The 18,377-nt window shown below is 41.8% G+C and overlaps 1 protein-coding gene across 2 annotated transcripts in view; it reads left to right on the forward strand.

Annotated features, from left to right (window-relative positions):
* Positions 1-18,377, forward strand: part of ARHGAP11A (Rho GTPase activating protein 11A) — a 237,228-nt gene that overhangs the window by 9,726 nt on the left and 209,125 nt on the right. The window contains exon 1 of one of the 2 annotated variants that reach the window (XM_029600194.1): positions 18,091-18,124. The exons of the other annotated variant lie outside the window; for it this stretch is intronic. The gene's annotated coding sequence lies outside the window, so the exon portion shown is untranslated. Of the gene's footprint in view, positions 1-18,090; positions 18,125-18,377 lie in introns of those variants that run through there. 2 annotated transcript variants of the gene reach the window in all.

The following is an 18,377-nucleotide window of genomic DNA, read 5'->3' on the forward strand; positions in this document are numbered from 1 at the left end:
GCTACGTGGTAGGCTGCAGTGGTGTTCAAGCGCTTTCTTTCCCTGCAAGTTACGCTGCCCTCTTCAATTCTTTGGATTGTGTGAGTGCATCCGGCTGTGCGTCCAGATTTGCATCTAATAGTGAGCTTAATTGGACGACCAGTTGGATAGGAGCGTCCATCTTTGCGCCTAATTTCACACACGCTTACATCGAGGTATGGTGTGGAGCACCTAAATTTTGGATGGCTAGAGTTTTGTAGCTGCTTCAGCTAGGCACACACTCCTCAGATGCTTGTTCAGCGTACGGATAGACTGATGGCGCTTATATCTAAGAAACTTGCCTTACCTTCTGTGCTGCTTGTCATATTCGGGCACCTCAGCCTGACATTCCCTCTTTATTTATTTATTTATTTATTTAAGGGTTTTTTATATACCGCGGCAAGTTTGGAACATCACCTCGGTTTACAGTCGAACATAATGCAGCAACAGGATTTACATAGAAATACAAACAACAATGGTAATAAATTACATGGTAACTAGGTAATACATAAATATTTGGTTTAAATTTAAACTTAATAAATAAGAGCTTAAACAGGATAATGCATGCAAAGGGTATAAATATATTCTCATGTTATGGGTATAAATACAGTATAAGAACAGTATATCAGTACGGTACAGTTTAGGATGTTCCTAGATTGGTGGGGAGTAAGTATAGGGAGGATTGCTTGGGAATAAAAGTAGAGAGGGAAGCTGTCTTGGAGAGGAGGCAAGAGTCCGAATTCTGGTCGACATGGGATGTTATCTGCAAGTGGGAGAAGTTTAGAATCAGTCATGGGTATGCTTGTTTGAAAAGCCAGGTTTTAAGGTTTTGTTTGAATTTCTTGTGGCATGGTTCCTGGCGTAGATTAGTTGGCTTGTTGTTCCATAGGGTAGTTCCTGCGATGATAAACGAGCGCTCCCTAGTGGATACATGTTTAGTTAGTTTTGCCAGGGGTTGTGTTCTTGTTGGTCTGTTTGGCTTACGGAATATGAGATGCTCAGAGAACCATTGCATATTTTGGTTGTAAATGGATTTGTGTATGAGGTGAGGGATTTATATATTATCCTGGATGCTACTGGTAGCCAGTGTAGGAACTGGAGGACCGGTGTAATGTGATCGTGGCGGTGTGTGTTAGTGAGTATACAGGCAGCAGCGTTTTGCAGTTTCTGTAAAGGTTGTATGGAGTTTTTTGGTAGGCCTAGAAGGATGGTGTTGCAGTAATCAAGCTTGGAAAGGATAGTAGCTTGTAGTACTGTGTGGAAGTCGCAAGGGTGTAGGAGTGGCTTGATTTTTTTTTAGTGTGTGTAGTTTGAAGAATCCGTTTTTTATTGTGGCGAGGATAAACTTTTTTAAGTTAAATTGGTTGTCAATCATTATACCAAGGCTGCGGACATGTCGTGAAGTGGAGGGAAGGGATTGTGAGTGTGATGATGATATGTGGGTAGTATTGTTGTGGGGTGAAATAATGAGGAGCTCAGTTTTGCTGGTGTTAAGTGCCAAGAAGTTGTCAGTGAGGAGTTTGACAGTGAGGGCTGAATTCCAGATTTTTAATGCATTAGGAAGTGAGTCCGTTATGGGAATGAGGATTTGTACATCATCCGCGTAGATGAAGTGTGGGAGACCCAGTTTGGAGAGGAGTTGACATAGAGGGCGGAGGTATATATTGAATAGTGCGGAAGAGAGTGAAGAGCCTTGTGGTACTCCTTGTGACAGTTTTATCGGTTTTGATTCGCTGTTACCAATTTTTACACTGTAGCGCCTATCGTTAAGGTATGATCAGAACCAGAGATGCCAATTTCCTTGAGGCGCATAATGAGTGTGTTGTGATTGATAGTGTCAAAAGCGGATGAGATGTCTAGTAGTGCAAGATTGTAGGATTGTCCTTTGTCCAGAGCTTTAAGTATGTATTCTGAAAGGGAGATGAGGAGGGTTTCAGTGCTGTGATGCTTGCGAAATCCATATTGGGAGGGGAAGAGTATGTGATGCTCATCAATGTATTCAGTAAGCTGCCTGTTGATGATTTTTTCTATTATTTTGGAGAGGAAATGGAGGTTCGAGACCGGGCGATAGTTGGCCGGCTCAAAAGGATCAAGATCAGGTTTTTTGAGGGTGGGTTTTATGATTGCATGTTTGAGTTGTGCTGGAACCAGGCCAAGGGCAATGGATTTGTTGAGAATGTTTGTTTGCTATGGGTTTTGCTATAATATTGGAGATGGAAAGGAGCGTCTTCGTGGGAATCGTGTCTGAAGGATGTATTGCAGGTTTGACTTTTTTGAATGTAGCTTCTATTTCTAATGCGGATGTATTCTCGAAGTTAGTAAGAGAGGCAGTAGAGTTAGCATTTTGAGTGGATTTAATTGGGTGCGAGTTGTGTGTAGTGTTGGTGTTGGGTGTGTTGTTAGGTGTGAGTGGATTGGTGGTAACAGGGGGAAAAGGAAAGCGTGCCATGAGGGTTTCGATTTTATTGTGGAAGTATAAGGCTAGTTTTTCACATTTGGCTGCGTTATCATTGTCCGGAGTTATATTGGAGGGTGAAGTGATAAGGGTGGAGACGTATTGAAAGAGGGCTCGTGGGTTGAATTGGAATTGGTGAATTCTTAAAGCATAAAAATCTTTTTTGGCTTTGTCCGTGGCTTTTCGGTAGTTGTGCAGTAGAGCACAGAACTTTGATTGTATGGCAGGAATTGAGCCAGTTTTGCTTGTAGTCTCAGGGAAAATTGCCTTCATCTGATTTTACTAAGCATGGTTCTTCCCAGCCTTATGTAGGACTGGGAAAAGATGCCAGAAGGGTCGCATAACTTGGATCTCCCCTAACTGGTTCGTCAGCAGGGGATAGTAGTTCAGTGGGCTCAGGATAGGTGCCCCTGATCTCGGCATGAATCCTTCTGCCTTTCGTGGGTAACATTTTTTTTTTCAAGGACTACAGTCCTTCAGGCGAAGTCCTCTGCGCCAACTTCTATTGCCAGTTCTGGGTTGCAAGCAGTGAAACCCTGCATGTATGCGGGTAAGTGTCAGGGTGTGTCTAGATCAGCTGTCAGTCTTCCCGATGGGGTTCCTGATGGCATGAATGATGAAACCGATCCTTGTTCCCTGGAGGATGGGAAATTCCTCCAGGATTGGAGTTGTATAGAACTATGTTGCAGTTCTTTCATAAAGATGTTACTGGCCCAGATTCTCAGACATTGAGGATGCTGGGTGTACCTGGGACTGAATCCATGTCTGAGCCAAAGAAAGACCTCAAGAAAAGCAGTAACCTGAACGAGAAAAGCTGGAAAGCTTTGAGTACAAACGCTCGCAGTTTGGGCAATAAAATCCCAGATCTGCAAGCCCTAATGGTGGAGGTGGACTTGGATATTGTTGCTGTCACGGAGACGTGGTTCATGGAATCTTATGATTGGGATATGGCCTTACCGGGCTATAACTTGTTAAGGAAGGACAGAGAGGACAGAAAAGGGGGAGGAGTGGCTCTTTATGTCAAAAACAATATCCAAGCATCTGAGCTGCAAAGAAGAAGCACTATAGGCCGACCTTAAAAAAAAGATGATGGGGCATCCATTTTTATTGGAGTGGTTTACAGGCCTCCAAATCAAATGGAAGAACTTGACAGAGATCTGGTTGAAGACATCCAAAAGATGGGAAAGAAGGGAGACGTGATTGTTGGAGATTCTAATCTGCCGGATGTAGACTGGAGAATCCCTTCTGCAGAATCTAACAGTAGTAGAGAGATAGTGGATGCCCTGCAAGGGGCTCTCTTCAAACAAATGGTAATGGAACCCACGAGGGAGGGAGCTATACTCGATTTAGTGATCACTAATGGAGATAATCTGTAATGTCCAGGTGAGTGCCCACCTCAGCACCAGTGATCATCAGACTGTACGGTTTCATATCACAAATAGGATACGGAGAAGTCGCACGAAGACCCGAGTTTTGTAATTCAAAAACACGGACTTTGTTGACATGGGGAAGTACCTGGAGGAAGAACTAGAAGGCTGGGAGAACAAGAGAGATGTGGACCAAACTAAAAGGAGCAGTTACCAAGGTAACTAATCTATATGTTAGAAAAGTAAAGGAAAGCAAGAGAAAAATGAAAACTATCTGGTTCTCAAAAGAGGTGGCTGATAAAATAAAAGCTAAAAGAACAGCATTTAAAAAAATATAAAGGATCCCAAAGGGAGGATCAGAAGGAAGAATATCTGGTGGAACTGAGGGAGATGAAGAAAGTAATCAAGACAGCAGAAAGTCAAGTGGAAGAAAGGATTGCCAAAGAGGTAAAGAGAGGTCACGGATACTTAGAAAAAAAAGAAAAAGAATTGAAAAACAACAAATCAACCGAGAATCTAAGTAAGTACAGAAAACAACTAGCATACTACAAAAAAACAATCTTAGACACCAAAAAAAAAAACTACAGCTCAAAAATAGAAAAATTTGCAAACAATGCCAGAACCCTATTTAATATAGTAAACAACCTAACATGCGACAACACTATCAATCATCTAACCCTACAAGAAAATCAATGCAATGATGTAGCCCAATTCTTTAAAGACAAAATTGAGAATCTAAGGAAAAAAATCCCCATAACTTCAAAACAAGAGATTAGGATGCCCACTAGAGACGTCCGTATCTGGTCTGAATTTGAGGAGGTATCACACCCTGAAGTAGAAAAAATGATTAGGCAATTAAACCCTGCTACCCACAAAAGCGACACCATACCCATTACAGAACTTAAAAAAAATAGCCGACACAATAACCCCAACCTTAACTAAAATCATTAACCTCTCACTAGACGAAGGAGTAATGCCGGATACCTTGAAAGGAGCCATAATCAAGCCAATTATTAAGAAAAAGAACCTTGACCCCTTAAATCTTAGCAACTACAGACCAGTCTCCAACTTACCCCTAATAGCCAAACTAATCGAAAAATCAGTTCAAAAACAACTATCGAACCACCTTGAAAATAACATACTATATCCAGCACAACATGGATTCCGCAAACACTACAGTACAGAAACGTTGCTATTAGCTCTATCAGATAATATCTTAAGAGGATTCGATACAGCAACACACTACATTCTGGTTCTATTAGATCTCTCTGCAGCATTTGACACTGTAAATCACAGAATACTAATCAATAGACTGAAAGAAATAGGACTCACTAACAAAACACTAAAATGGTTCGAGTCATACTTAAACAATAGATGTTTTCAGGTACAAATCAAAAATGCACTTTCAGACAAAATCAAACTGCTAACTGGTGTCCCACAGGGATCAGCCCTATCTGCAACACTCTTTAGCATCTACCTCCTCCCAGTATGTCACTTACTAGCAGGACTGGGAATCATACATTACATTTACGTAGATGATATACAATTACCGTTACCCATTCCAAACACCATTGAAGAAACAATGAAACTAGCCAGTATGTACCTAGAAATAATCAAACAGCTCCTAAACCAGATGGAATTGGTAATAAACATTGACAAAACGGAATTCTTACACCTTGAACGTAAAAACACTCACCACACACAACCAACATTCACAATCAAAAATATTCAAACCACCGGGTTAGCAATAAAAGTTAGGGATCTAGGAGTAATAATTGACCCTGAGCTAAACATGAAACACATCTCACAGAAAATAAAAGAAGGTTATGCAAAACTAATGATCCTAAGAAGACTAAAACCTCTCTTAACGATTAACAATTTTCGCACAGTTCTACAAGCAATGATATTCGCTAGCACAGATTATTGTAACTCCCTGCTTTTAGGACTACCTCAATCTACAATTCGGCCTCTGCAAATATTACAAAATTCTGCTGCCAGAGTTTTGACAGGCAAAAAAAAGAGTGACCATATTACAGGAACACTGGCTGAACTCCACTGGCTTCCAATTGAACAAAGAATACAATATAAAGCACTTTGTATAATCCATAAACTAATCCACGATGATAAAGCTGACTGGCTTAACATGGAACTGCGCGTGCATGTACCACAAAGAAACCTGAGATCTGCAAATAAAGCTCTACTAACTGTCCCCTCTGTCAAATCAGCACATCTCACGCAAGTAAGGGAAAGAGCACTGTCACTGGCTGGTCCTGTACTCTGGAATACCATGCCACTCGAAATAAGACTACAGACAAATCTGAAATTATTCAAAACTAATCTGAAAACCTGGCTTTTTAAACAAGCATTTTATAAAGATAAAGAAAAGGAGAAAAATAGTTGAGCGATAAGGATGCACCAAGCTAGAAGTTTTTAGTAACCTACATAAGCATATTAATGTTAAAATCAAACTGCCTAATTTGTTCCTAACAATCAGGTTTAACTTACACACCTAGTTTATTATTTTAAATTGTTACCATACTATGATGGCACACGAGTAATTTGTAATCTATACCACCCATATTTCTCTTTATCGTGCCCTTCTGTAAACCGATGTGATGGTATTTAACTTAACGACGGTATAGAAAATTTTTTAAATAAAATAAATAAAACTTTTCAGATACATCAGAGAAAGGAGAAAAGTCCAAAGTGGTATATGAAATTGAAAGGTGAAAAGGATCAATGTGTGGAGAGAGATGAAGAAATGGCAGAAATATTAAACAAATACTTCAGTTCGGTGTTCACTAAAGACCCTGGAGAAGGACTGTCGCTAAAGAAACTGGAGGAGAGTGGAGTAGATGAAACTCCGTTTACAGAAGAGAATGTATGGGAAGAGCTTGGAAAACTGAAAGTGGACAAAGCCATGGGACCTGATGAGGTTCATCCCAGGGTACTGAGGGAGCTCAGAGATGTGCTGGCGGGTCCGCTGCGTGACCTGTTCACTAGATCCTTAGAAACGGGAGTGGTTCCGAGTGATTGGAGAAGAGCGGTGGTGGTTCTGTTTCACAAGAGTGGGAGCAGAGAGGATGCTGGAAAGTACAGGCCGGTTCGCCTCACCTCGGTGGTGGGAAAAGTAGTGGAGTTGCTGCTGAAAGAAAGAATAGTGAACTATCTACAGTCAGAAGAATTGCTGGACCAAAGGCAGCATGGCTTCACCAGGGGAAGGTCCTGTCAGACAAATCTGATTGACGTTTTTGATTGGGTGACTAGGGAATTGGATCGATGATGAGCGCTCAATGTCATCTACTTGGATTTCAGCAAAGCTTTTGATACGGTCCCGTACAGGAGGCTTGTGAGTAAAATGAGAAGCTTAGGAGTCAGTGCCGAGGAGGTGGCCTGATTTGCAAACTGGTTAATGGACAGAAGACAATGTGTGATGATAAATGGAACTCTCTCTGAAGAGAGAGCGGAGTTAAGCGGAGTGCCGCAAGGATCGGTGTTGGGACCGGTCCTGTTCAGTATCTTTGAGTGACATTGCGGATGGCAAAGAAGGTAAGGTTTGTCTTTTTGCGGATGATACTAAGACCTGCAACAGAGTGGACACGCTGGAAGGAGTAGAGAGAATGAGACTGGATTTAAGGAAGCTGGAAGAGTGGTCGAAGATATGGCAGCTGAGATTCAATGCCAAGAAGTACAGTGTCATGCATATATGGTGTGTGGAAACCCGAAGGAACTGTATTTGATGGGGGGTGAAGGACTGATATGCACGGAGCAGGAGAGAGACCTTGGGGTGATAGTGTCTGACGATCTGAAGTCGGCGAAACAATGTGACAAGGCGATAGCTAAAGCCAGAAGAATGCTGGGTTGCATAGAGAGAGGAATATCTAGTAAGAGAAAGGAAGTGATGATCCCCTTGTACAGGGCCATTGTGAGGCCTCACCTGGAGTACTGTTTTCAGTTCTAGAGACCGTATCTCCAAAGGGACAGAGACAGGATGGAGGTGGTCCAGAGGAGGGTGACCAAAAAGGTGGATGGTCTTCATAAAATGACTTATGAGGAGAGATTGAAGAACCTAAATATGTATATCCTGGAAGAGAGGAGTAGAAGGGGTGATATGATACAGACTTTCAGATACTTGAACGGTTTTAATGATCCATGGACAACAACAAACCTTTTCCATTAAAAAAAAAAAAAAAAAAAAATCAGTAGAACTAGGGGTCATGATTTGAAACTCCATGATTTGAAACTCTCAGAACCAATGTCAGGAAGTATTTCTTCACGGAGAGGGTGTGGATGCCTGGAATGCCCTTCCGGAGGAAGTGGTGAAGACTAAAACTTGAAGGATTTCAAAGGGGCATGGGATAAACACTGTGGATCCATAATATATTGAACAGTAAGGGTCCCAATACAGATCCCTGAGGCACTCCACTGTCCACTCCCTTCCACTGAGAAAATTGCCCATTTAATCCTACTCTCTGTTTCCTGTCTTTTAGCCAGTTTGCAATCCATGAAAGAACATCGCCACCTATCCCATGACTTTTTACTTTTCCTAGAAGCCTCTCATGTGGAACTTTGTCAAACGCCTTCTGAAAATCCTATCCGCCTTACACTAAACTCCTGCAGAACCGGGCGGTACTCCGCACTCACCCTAAATTTTTACCTAAGGTAGTTTCGGAGTTTCACATCAATCAATCCATCATACTACCTATCTTTTTTCCCAGGCCCCACTCCAACTCCGGGGAACAGACTCTGCATACCCTAGACTGTAAACGGGCTCTAGCCTTTTACCTAGACCGTACAGTTTCTCACAGGAAGAGCACTCAATTATTTGTCTCTTTCCATCCTAACAAGTTAGGACAACCTGTGGGTAAGCAGGCTCTTTCCTCCTGGTTGGCGGACTGCATTTCCTTCTGCTACGAGCAAGCTGGCATTCCTTTCCAAGACCGTGTCAAAGCACACTCTGTGAGGGCCATGGCGACTTCAGTAGCACACCTTCGATCGGTGCCGCTTCCTGACATCTGCAAAGCTGCAACCTGGAGTTCCCTCCATACCTTTGCAGCTCACTATTGTTTGGATAAGGCTGGAAGACAGGATTCCATCTTCAGCCAATCTGTCTTGCGTAACCTTTTTCCAACTTGATGTACCAACACCCTTCCACCTTCCCGGTAGGGTGCGGATGTCCTTTACCAAATTCCACCCCAGTTGTTGTGCTTGTTGCACGCCGTTGGGAACATTTGGTGCATGTCAGGACATCCTCAGCTCGGTACTCACCCATTTGTGAGGACAACCATCCTGCTTGTCCTGTGAGAAAGCAAATGTTGCTTACCTGATGTAACAGGTGTTCTCACAGGACAGCAGGATGTTAGTCCTCACAAAACCCGCCTGCCACCCCGCGGTGTTGGGTTCGTTTATTTTATTTTTCGGCACTGCCTGTAGCTATCAAAACAAGACTGAAGGGAGACCCCTGCTGGCTGCAGGGTTAGTGCCGTGCTGGGCATGCCCAGTAGGGGCCAGTCAAAGTTCCTGAAACTTTGACAGAAGTTTTCCGTGGTTGGGCTCCATCCTCGATGTCACCCATTTGTGAGGACTAACATCCTGCTGTCCTGTGAGAACACCTGTTACATCAGGTAAGCAACATTTGCTTTCTCGGATTAGTTTTAAATGTGCCACATGCTAACTTCATGGAGTGCCCCCTAGTCTTTCTATTATCCAAAAGAGTAAATAACTGATTCACATTAACCCATTCTAGACCTCTCATGATTTTAAACACATCTATCATTTCCGCCCTCAGCCATCTCTTCTCCAAGCTGAAAAGTCCTAACCTCTTTAGTCTTTCCTCATAGGGGAGTTGTTCCATTCCCCTTATCATTTTGGTAGCTCTTCTCTGTACCTTCTCCATCGCAATTATATCTTTTTTGAGATGCGGCGACCAGAATTGTACACAGTATTCAAGGTGCGGTCTCACCATGGAGCGATACAGAGGCATTATATTTTCTGTTTTATTCACCATGCCCTTTCTAATAATTCCCAACATTCTGTTTGCTTTTTTGTCTGCCGCAGCACGCTGAACCGACTATTTTAATGTGTTATCCACTATGTCGCCTAGATCTCTTTCTTGGATTGTAGCACCTAATATGGAACCTAACATTATGTAACTATAGAATGGGTTATTTTTCCCTATATGCATCACCTTGCACTTATCCACATTAAATTTCATCTGCCATTTTCATACCCAATTTTCCAGTTTCACAAGGTCTTCCTGCAATTTATCACAATCTGCTTGTGATTTAACTTCTCTGAACAATTTTTTATCATCTGCAAATTTGATTATCTCACTTGTCGTATTTCTTTCCAGATCATTTATAAATATATTGAAAATTAAGGGTCCCAATACAGATCCCTGAGGCACTCCACTGCCCACTCGCTTCCACTGAGAAAATTGTCCATTTAATCCTACTCTCTGTTTCCTGTCTTTTAGCCAGTTTGCAATCCACTAAAGGACATCACCAGCTATCCCATGACTTTTTACTTTTCCTGGAAGCCTCTCATGAGGAACTTTGTCAAACGCCTTCTGAAAATCCAAGTATACTACATCTACTGGTTCACCTTTATCCACATGTTTATTAACTCCTTCAAAAAAGTTATGCAGATTTGTGAGGCAAGACGCCTTGGGTAAAGCCATGCTGACTTTGTTCCATTAAACCATGTCTTTCTATATGTTCTGTGATTTTGATGTTTAGAATACTTTCCACTATTTTTCCTGGCACTGAAGTCAGGGTAACCTGTCTGTAGTTTCCCGGATCGCCCCTGGAGCCCTTTTTAAATATTGGGGTTACATTAGCTATCCTCCAGTCTTCCGGTACAATGGATGATTTTAATGATAGGTTACAAATTTTTACTAATAGGTCTGAAATTTCATTTTTTAATTCTTTCAGAACTCTGGGGTGTATACTATGTGGTCCAGGTGATTTACTACTCTTCAGTTTATCAATCAGGCCTACCACATCTTCTAGGATCACTGTGATTTGATTCAGTCCATCTGAATCATTACCCATGAAAACCTTCTCCAGTACGGGTACCTCCCCAACATCCTCTGCAGTAAACACCGAAGCAAAGAAATCATTTAATCTTTCCGCGATGGCCTTATCTTCTCTAAGTGCCCCTTTAACCCCTCTATCATCTAACGGTCCAACTGACTCCCTCACAGGTTTTCTACTTCGGATATATTTAAAAAAGTTTTTACTGTGAGTTTTTGCCTCTATGGCCAACTTCTTTTCAAATTCTCTCTTAGTCTGTCTTATCAGTGTCTTACATTTAACTTGCCAACGTTTATGCATTATCCTATTTTCTTCTGTTGGATCCTTCTTCCAATTTTTGAATGAAGATCTTTTGGCTAAAATAGCTTCTTTCACCTCCCCTTTTAACCATGCCGGTAATCATTTTGCCTTCTTTCCACTTTTCTTAATGTGTGGAATAAATCTGGACTGTGCTTCTAGAATGGTATTTTTTAACAATGTCTCTTGCACACTTTTTACTTTTGTAGCTACTCCTTTCAGTTTTTTTCTGACAATTTTTTCTCATTTAATCAAAGTTTCCCTTTTGAAAGTTTAGCACAAGAGCCGTGGATTTGCATACTGTTCCTCTGCCAGTCATTAATTCAAATTTGATCATATTATGATCACTATTGCCAAGCGACCCCACCACCGTTACCTCTCTCACCAAATCCTGTGCTCCACTGAGAATTAGATCTAAAATTTCTCCCTCTTTCGTCGTTTCCTGAACCAATTGCTCCATAAAGCTATCATTTATTCCATTCAGGAACGTTATCCCTCTAGTGCAGGGGTGGGCAATTCCAGTCCTCGAGGGCCACAAACCTGTCGAGGTTTTAGGATATCCTAATGAATATGCATGACATAGATTTGCATACAACTGAGGCAGAGTGCATGCAAATCTCTCTCATGCATATTCATTAGGGATACCTGAAAACCAGACTGGTTTGAGGACCGGAAGTGCCCACCCCTGCTCTAGTGTGTCCTGATGATACATTTACCCAGTCAATATTGGGGTAATTGAAGTCTCCCATTATTACCGCACTACCAATTTGGTTAGTTTCCCTAATTTCTCTTAGCATTTCACTGTCCGTCTCACCATCTTGACTAGGTGGATGGTAGTATACTCCTATCACTATAGTCTTCCCCAACACACAAGGGATTTCTACCCATAAATATTCAATTTTGTATTTGGTCTCATGCAGGATGTTTATCCTGTTGGACTCTATGCCATCCCGGACATAAAGCGCCACACTGCCTCCCAGGTGCTCCTCTCTGTCATTGCGATATAATTTGTACCCCGGTATAACACTGTCCCATTGGTTGTCCTCCTTCCACCATGTCTCTGAGATGCCAGTTAAGTCTTTTTTTTTAATTTATAGTTTATTCAATTTCACAAATATAACAAGGCAATTTTTGCAAGGAAAATCTAAAAAGGCAGAAATAATACATAAATGAAAAAGATTTCCAATAAATACACAAAAATGCCTATTTCAAATCAAGTCCCCAATCGGGGAGAGACCATTACACAATTTCAGGAAAACATGTATTACTACAAATATTAAATTCAAGAGAGTAGAGTAACGAACGTGAGCTATAATTAAGGACTCTTGTGCTGAAATGATGGATCCTTAAGTTGACGAGTCAGGAGAATTATTAACAGGTAACTTATCTGCCAGAAATAACTATAATTGAGTTGGTTGGAAAAAAAAAACACAGGAGACCTCTTTATACTTAATGCAACATTTACATGGGAACTTCAAAAAGAACATCGCTCCCACTTGTATAGCTCTTGGTTTCAGGATCAAAAATTGCTGATGTCTTTTCTGAGTCTGTTTTGCAACATCAGGAAATGTACGAACATGGATGTTCAAAAAAGAATCAGTCTTATGCCTGAAGAAAAGACGCAAAACCCAGTCTTTTATCAGGTTCAAGAAGAAGAGTAGCTGGTATAACTTCTTCTGTAACTGATTCTGTGACAGTTATGATGGCTCTACCGAATGACTGTATATAAAACTCAACAAATAAATAAATTTCTCCCAGATCCCAGATAAATTATCCATATCCAATGCAGGATTTTGCTGTGATGTTGAGGATTCTCTTCTAAAATTCAGAACATAATAGGCTTTAGATATAGGTGGTAATGCCTGTTCAGAAATCTTCAAGACCTCCAGAAAATACCTTCTAAGCATGTCCTTTGATGTAAACGAGGGACACTTTGGAAAATTTATAAATATTAAATTATGATTTCTAATAGTATTTTCCAAATTCTCTATTTTGAAGGTCAACTGAGAATTCTCCTTAATAATAGAAGATTGCATAACTTTAATTGATTCAACCACGGTTTTGTTTTCATCACAATATTTCTCAGTTTGTAATTTAACTACCTCCAAAGTTGTAAGTCTGGTATCCATATCCTTAATTTTTATTCTATTTGGATTAATTTGGGAAGAAATCATCTTGCTTAAACCTTCTATAGTGTTCCATATAGACTCTAAAGTGATATGGGTTGGTCTTACCAGGAAAGATGGAGTACTGGAACCAAGAGTGTCTAATCCATGTTTGGATAAGGAAATATCTCTTGCATCAACAGCTGTTACACAGTCTCCAAACTCAGCACCCCACTGAAGGCTAGATGTATTGAGAGCTTGGGCCCTGGAAGCCGCAGAAAAAAACCTTCCATCTCAATTGAGAGGTGAGGAAACCCGGCCTCTTCTGCCTGCAGTGCAACCCTGCCAGGGGTCAATGCTCTCACCCGTTGTAGGATTTGGCGGGGGAGTCCGAACGCCGGTTAATGAGGTGGTCGATGAATCAAAGGAGAGAGCAAGTGTCTCTTTCTCGCTCACCTCCCAGCGATTCCTCCGGCGGTCTCGGTCCTCGTAACACATGGGCGTCCATTGGTCCGGTCTGAGAAAAGCCAGATAGGGCTGCAGCTGAAGTCCTGTCTTTAACGTATCTCTTATGAGTCGAATGTGGCATAGCCGAGGGAAAAGAGGAACAGTAGAACGCCCAGCATCAGTGTTACTCCGCCATCTTAGACGGACTCCTCCTTGAACAAATTTCTAATAAAAGAAAAGATGATTTCCTTGGGCACCTTGATCCTCCTTTTGCAAAAAGGGGACTAGCTATGCTCTTCGACCTAAAGGACGCATACACTCACATCAAGATCTTCCCCAGTCACAGGAAAGTAGCACTTCCAGTCCATAGGACAATCTAGTGAAAGTCTTTCTATAAGCCACCAGGACCAGAGACCCATGAGTTCTGCCAAGCTGTGTATTAATGTTAAACTGTATGGTGAAGTCTTATCCAAAACTCTGTGCTATTATGGCAAGAACCTTTTGTGAAAAGACCTGGACTTTTTCTTTGGCTTGGAAATAAGCTTTATCCCTTTTGTGCTCTGTTAGAACTTTTTGTTCTAATACTTGCAGTATTTAAATTAGGAACTGTTATATTTATCATCATTTCTGTATAAAACCTCTAAAAAGACAATAATCCTGTGTCCTATGCTACAGAGCCTTCAACCTGACAACACGGCGAAAATGGCTTGGCTTTCCAGGGGTTAAGCAAACATGACTGGCCAGTTTTCTACAGATAATGGCGTCGTGCTGGATTGAGTTGAATGTCCAGTCTCAAAACTTAGTTTGAGCTTTGTGAAAAGTCTTGGGTACCAAGATCACGGATATGGAGTTTAGGTGAATGGTAACAAGCAGGGCAGCACCACGTGGTCTGGTATCTGCAAGTCCAGAGTCCCCTTTTTCTCTTCTCCAGACTTCATACATATGCATGTGCTTATGATCGAAAAGTTGATCTTAACTGGTTGTTGACACAGAAAGAAAAGTGATAAATGCACACACTGCCAAATATACATACAAATAAGGCAAGAGGCATGGTGCATAAATTTGAGGAGTCCTTTGATTGGATGTTACCACAATTCATTGGCAAAAGATTGGTGGGCTTCTGGTATGGCTTCAGCTTAAGTGGTACATGTATATCTGTTCTCACAGAAATGCTGGTGTGAGTTAGAAAACATCTAGCAAATACTTATTGCTAGATTTCAACGATTGCTATTCTTCATACGAAGCATTCTGTTTCTTCTCTGTGCAGTTCACTGGTATTCACCTGTGGCAGAGGCTATCACGTGGCTAGACTTTGTTTGCAGAGGAGAGACAGATGAGAGATAATAAAGTGAAATACCTAAGGTATTAATACCAAGAAGTAGATTTCTCATTGGAAAGGATGTACTAGAACAAGGGGTTATGATGATGTGAGGCTAAACTGAGGAGCAACATCAGCAGATATCTTTTTTTCATGCAACGAGTGGTGGGTGTGTGGAATGCCTTCCCAAAAAAGGTGGTGGAGATTATAACAGTAACATACTTTAAGAAGACACACCAGATCTTCACCTATAAAAGAGGTAGACCTGTGACCTAGAAGTATATGTTTAGGTGTTTAAAGTGTCCAGCGTGAACAATTCAGTGATGAAAACTGGGCTGCTAGAATGAATGGCAAAGTGAGTAATATGCAGTGCTGGAAAATCTTAGTGGGAATGCAGATGCCCACATAACTGTTCCTTCTGGCAGGCTATGCAAGGACTCTAGATGTAGTGGTAAATGGAAGAGAGGAGTGATAAATGGAGTTCCTCAGGGATCACTTATGGGACCGGTTCTGTTCAATATCTTTGTGAGTGATATTCCGGAGTCTTTAGAAGGTTGTCTTTCTATGGATAAAACTAAGATCTGCAACAGCGTGAAGGAGAAGAAAAAATACAAGATATAAGAAAGCTTAAAAAGTGGTTGAAGTTTTGGCAGCTGGGATTTGGGGTATGGCAATTCAAGAGCTGTATGCAATGGCGATTGAGGAGTGGGGTGCCAAAGTTTGATATACACAAACTTGGAGAGAGACCTCTGGGTGACAGTGTCTGTCTGAAGGTAGTGAAGCAATGTGGCAAGGTGGTGGTTAAGGCCAGAAGGATGCTAGGCTGCATAGAGAGTTAAAACCAGTCATAAAAAGGTGATAATGGTGAGGCCTCACTTGGAGTAAGTATTGTGTTCTGTTCTGCAGATCATATCTGAAAAAGGATAAAGACAGGATGGAAGTAATTCAGAGAAAAGTGGCCGACATGGTGTCTGGTCTGTACTGAAGACCTATGAGGAGAGGTTGAAGGATCTAAATATGTATACCCTGGAGGAGAGGGGAAAATATGAACAACACAGACCTTCAGATACAGAAAAATCAAACCTTTTCCAATGGAGAAGAAGTTGTAAAACTAGGAGTCACAATAGGAAACTCCAAGGAGGAAGACTCAGGAACAATGTCAGAAATTTTTTTTTTTTTACAGAAAGGAATGCCCTCCTGAAAGAGGTGCTGAAGATGAGTAATGCAAAAGGGCATGGGATAATCACAGAGGATCCCTAGTGATTATAAGATGAAAATGAAGAAATGGGGTAACCTCTTGTGATGGAATGTACCAACAACTCGCTCATTCTACCATAAGGAGCCCGGTTCAAGTTTTTAACCCAAGTCTCCTTAAGGTAGAAGGCTGCAACAGATTCTGTGTGAAGGGAAGTTCCCTTCACCCTGCCATAAGAGCCCAGGCCTAGAGAGCTTGAGGAGGCCCCAGGGACATGGTAGGACCTCACGATACACTCAGACAGAGGACGTTTGCCTGTTAGTTGTGTTTGATGCAAGGTGAGCTACTATTTTGGTTTTTATATCTTTGAAACACTGAAAATAAAAAAACCCTGCACCATAACTAAGTTGGTCCAGTCTTATTGTATTCCTGAACTATTCCTGCAGCCTCAGCAGGCCTGAATATGCTACATCTCTATTAAACCCAAAGTTTACATTTCTGCATGGGAGGACCAGCATGGAGAAGGAGTTGCTACACTTGTCAGAAGGCATTGGGTAACCTGCATGGAGCAGTAATAATTACACTAAGCAACTTTCTGGGCAGATTGGAGGACTACCTTTTGGTCTTTATCTGCCATCATTGACTGTTACTATGTTAGTATTAGAAACTCTTAAGTTTATTGAAAAACATTGTTTGATGGGAGGGTTGCTGGATGTGAAATAAATGGGGGATCTTGCATGCTCATCTGGCCAAGATGGCAGAGTATAAATTAAAATGATGCCTAGAACTAGATAAAGATCTTAGGCAGAGTTATGCTATATGGCTAGCAGCTGGGACACATCCTTAGTAGAATAATTGGGCAGATTGGATGTGTTAGTTTGTATTTTTCTGTCTGCCACTGTTAATGTGAGATTGTTCTTAGTTACTTCTGGTGTCAGAAATAACTGTTTGACCTGAGCTAACAATTCTCTAGGGCCCCAGTGTAAGAAGGAGTGAGGTAAAACTGTATGCTGAAAATCAGAGCACAATTTTTTAAATTGTGTGGAAAAAAAAAAATCTCTCAAAGCAGCAAGCAAATTGTATGCTAATACATCGGCAGTAAAAAGAAGCATGCAAGCTAGAGTTAAAATGTGCTTTTAGCCTTTTTGCATAAGCTGAGCGCACATTTGAACTCCGGTGGGAAAATGGAATCTCTTAGACTCAAAATTTCTGAACACAAAAATATTCTTTTATGTGCACGCTTTGGGGCAGATTTTTTTAAAAAAGTACGCGAGCGCGTACTTTAGTTCGCGCACCCGGCGCAAACAAGAGTACACTGGATTTTAATAGATACGCTCGTAGCCGCGCATATGTCTTAAAATCCGGGGTCGGTGCGCGCAAGGCTGTGCAAAATCAGCAGCCTGTGCGCGCCGAGCCGCGCAGCCTGCCTCTGTTCCCTCGAGGCCGCTCCGAAATCGGAGCGGCCTCGGAGGGAACTTTATTTCCGGCGCCCCCCACCTTCCCTTTCCTTCCCCTAACTAACCCGCCCCCTGGCCCTAACTAATTCCCCCCCCACCTTTATTTCAAAAGTTACGTCTGCAGGCCAGCTGCCGGCGCGCCATGTTCCAGACCGGGGTCTGGTCCGGAGGCTGCGGCCATGCCCCAGGACTTGCGCGCGCTGGGGGTGGAAGGGGCAGCTTTTCGGGGGTTACGCGCGTACCCCTTTGAAAATCTGCCCCTTTGTGCCTGCAAAAATGCTATCAGTGCAGAAAACACTTTTTGCGCATATAAATTATTTTATGCACCAAAACATGCTTTGTGTGGAAACCATGTTTTCTCTTCATAAAATTCCAATTACAGGTCCTGGCACTAGAACTCCAGTTTCTGCTTGGAAGCTTTACTCAACTTGGTAAGTTGGCACTCCTCTCAGCATTGGGAATAATAGCTAATACTATCATTAGCATGGTCTTTGCATGAGAGGGTGTTAACCAGTATACACGTTGTTGTGCGGACATTTTTTATGTGCACAGAACTACTTGCTGCATTGGTATTAAATTTTGCGCACAACTTCAGGTTAAACTCTGCGCTCTGTTGAGTGCACCTTATATTAGCCAACAGGTACACTACTATAGGAAAATGATCATTGCAGGAGTTATACCTGA

Source organism: Rhinatrema bivittatum, chromosome 4, assembly GCF_901001135.1.
Source record: "Rhinatrema bivittatum chromosome 4, aRhiBiv1.1, whole genome shotgun sequence".
Classification (NCBI taxonomy): domain Eukaryota; kingdom Metazoa; phylum Chordata; class Amphibia; order Gymnophiona; family Rhinatrematidae; genus Rhinatrema; species Rhinatrema bivittatum.